The sequence below is a fragment of the Myotis lucifugus genome, unplaced genomic scaffold, assembly GCF_000147115.1.
Source record: "Myotis lucifugus unplaced genomic scaffold, Myoluc2.0 scaffold_858, whole genome shotgun sequence".
NCBI lineage: Eukaryota > Metazoa > Chordata > Mammalia > Chiroptera > Vespertilionidae > Myotis > Myotis lucifugus.
In genome coordinates this window covers 96,179-99,752 of record NW_005871906.1, presented here as the reverse complement: position 1 = coordinate 99,752, position 3,574 = coordinate 96,179, and positions in this window count along the sequence as shown.

The following is a 3,574-nucleotide window of genomic DNA, read 5'->3' as shown; positions in this document are numbered from 1 at the left end:
TTCACTTTGTTGACTCCATACATCACTGTCATCAGCAGCATTATACTTGTTTCCTGTCACTTTCTTTTTACTGTTTTTCTGCTTCTTCTTTACTTCTTCAAGCTTTGATGAAAGTTTGATATTAAGGATATTGCTATTACCTTAGTCATTAAAAAGACTGTTTATGTTTTCATTAATTTTATCATTTGGCTCTTAGTTTAAATGCCACGCCTTTAATCAATAAAAATATTTTGTGTTTTTATCATTATAGGTCATTGAAGCTGTAAATTCTGCTTCATTTGTGTTTTAGTAAAGAAGCAGAATTTTCCAAGATTTTACAGGGCTGTCTTAATTTGGAGCTCTTATTCACATCACATCCACTCTTTGCTACCTAACATTCCCCTTACCCACCGCACCCCATTTATCTAGCAGAGTCAGAGAAGTAAAAGTAAAAAAAAATGAAAAATGGGTCCTCTTTTCTTTCCCACTTGGGTCTTGCATTACAGCCAGATTTCAAGGATGTGACAATGTGCGTCAGTAGCAAGTAGGAAGCTATCCTCTTTCTGCAGGAAGCTATTCCTTCCCCCATTGCCTTTTATAATTTTTTTCTTTAAGATCTTTAATGGCATAAAAAAGTGTGGGTATTCATAATAAGTATTAACAAAAGTTTACCACAACAGTGTACCAGAGTGAAACCAATGGATTGTTGGTTAATGTAATGCTCCACTAATGTCACAATCACTATAAAATCTTATAGCTAGAGGACATAGAAGTAGTTATCTACTTACTTTAGCCCATATTCACTGATAATGGGAATAAAACCAAGGTTTAATGATCTGTCCAAAGTTCCTAAAGATATTACCTAGCATTTTATGGCAGCAAAAGAAAGGCTATCTATAATCATAAAAGCATAAATACTAATTAGACCAGACAGCCAAACAACCTTCCAGACGTCATCCTGGACATCCTTCTGGATGAAGCCACCATGGTGGGGGCCAAGGCAGAGGTGGTTAGGGAGTATCAGGCAGGTAGGCAGAGGGGTTATGAGCAATCAGGCAGGCAGGTGAGCAGTTGGGGGCAATAAGGCAGGCAGGTGAGTTGTTAGGGGTGATCAAGCAGGCAGCTGCGTGGTTAGGGGTGATAATGCAGGGAAGCCAGTGGTTAGTGGCAATCAGAGAGTCAGGCAAGCAGTTAAGTATAATGAGGCAGGCAGGAGAGTGGTTAGGGATGATTAGGCAGGCAGGCAGAGTGGTTAGGGGCAAGCAGGCAGGCAGGTGAATTGTTAGGGGTGATCAGGCAGTCAGGTAGATGAGAGGTTAGGAGTCAGTGGTCCCGGATTTTGAGAGGGATGTTTGACTGCTGGTTTTGGCTTGATCCTGCTATGGGAGGTGTCCTGGATTGCCAGAGGCTGCAGGCCAGCCTGAGAGACGCCCCCCACCCCAGTTTCTGAATTGCGTGCATCAGGCCTCTAGTCCTATATAATAAAAGTCTAACATGCTTAGTGTCTAGTCATCTAGTCAGCCGTTCAACCAATCAAGGTGCAATATGCCAATGATATGCTAAGGTTGCTCAATTGCTCGCTATGATGTGCATTGACCACCAGGGGACAAACAGTTGGCCAGTTGACTAGTCTCTATGATGTGCACTGACCACCAAGGGGCAGATGCTCTGACCGGTTGGTTAGCTTGCTGCTGGGATCCAACTGATTGGGCCTGAGAATGATGGCTGGACATGCCCCTGGATCTTTCCCGTGGTCCCTCCCCACCTGGCCAACCTCCCATGTTCCTCTCCAGGCCGTATCATGCACCAGTAGGGTCCCTTTGCCTGGCCTGTGCCCTCTTGGAATCTGGGACCCTTTGAGGTGTGTTGGAGAGCCGGTTTTGGTCTGACCTGGTGCATGAATTATTGCACTGGGCTTCTAGGAATTCTATAATACTGAATCAAATAAATAAACAGAAAATTTCATCAAATTAACCAGGGAAATGAAGTATGACTTTTGAAAAGTAATTTAATGCCTTAGTGCAGTGATTCTCAATCACCTGGCCCTTTAAATACAATTCTTCATGTTGTGACCCAACCACAAAATTATTTTCGTTTCTAATTCATAACTGTAATGTTGCTGCTGTTATGAACTGCAATGTAAATATCTGATATGCAGGATGGTCTTAGGCGACCCCTGTGAAAGGGTCATTAGACCGCCAAAGGTGTTGCGACCCACAGGTTGAGAACCGCTGCTTCAGTGTAATGAGAGTGCTCATCCACTTTTTCAAATAAAGGAACATGTCTCAACTTTTTTTCCACCTCAAAACTCAGTTTTCTTTTTTAGAGACAAATATTGAGTTTATAGCTAATAATTCATGTGACCTATATGATACATACATGTCAAAATGATAATTGCCATGATGTTATTTTTGGAGGGTATTCTACGTTTCTATATTTTTAATCTTTCCATTACAGTTCACATTCAACATTATTTTTATTAGCTTCAGTTGTGCCGCATAGTGGTTAGACAATCAGATACTCTACAAAGTGGTCCTCCTGATTTTCAAGTGCCCACATGACACCACCTATACTTATTACAATACGATTGACTACATTCTCTACCCTGAACTTGACATCTCTGTGACTATTCTGTCACTACCATTTTTTACTTTTTAATACCTTTACTTTTTGCCCAGTCTACTGACTCCCTTTCTTCTCACATCCATTGGTCAGATGTGTTATCTATGAGTCTCTCTTAAATTTCTTAGTTCATCAATTTTGCCCTTTACATTCCACATGTAAATGAAATCAGATGGGACTTATCTTTCTCTGTCTGACACACTTCACTTAGAATAATGCCCTCTACATCCATCCATGCTGTCACAAATGGTAAGGTTTCATTACTTTTGGCAGTACCATACTTTATTAAACAACACAATGTAAAGCTTTGACTCAACAAACACTTCTGAGAGTGGTGATAAATGTATTTGTGGAAGTTTATATGTCTGTTAGTAAAATATCTCAATAAAATTACAATGGTGATGTACAGTCCAGGTGGGTACTTGAAATATTGGGGAGACTAATTTGTAAAGTATATGATTATCTAACCATTATGCTGTACATGTAAAACTAATATAAAATAATATTGAATGTAAACTGTAACTAACATGAAATAAAAATATCCTGATTGATCATATGAGAATTCTAAGTTCAAAGGTTTTGAGTAAACCATAAAAGATTGTACACACTATAGCACAAAATAGAGAAGTTTAGCTGGGAATATTTGTTTATATCCCTTCTCCCAGTTATAGCTTCCTTTCATTTTATTATTTCTAGGATGCAATTTATGGTTTATTCTTTAGAAATATATTTTATTGATAGTTTACAGCGAAGAAGGGAGAGGGATTGAGAGCTAGAATCATCGATGAGAGAGAAACATCAATCAGCTGCCTCCTGCACACTCCCCACTGGGGATGTGCCAGCAACCAAGGTACATGCCCTTGACCAGAATCGAACCTGGGACCCTTCAGTCCGCAGGTCGACACTCTATCCGCTGAGCCAAACTGGTTAGGTCAATTTATGGTTTTTTAAATTGATTTTAGGAAAACAGCAT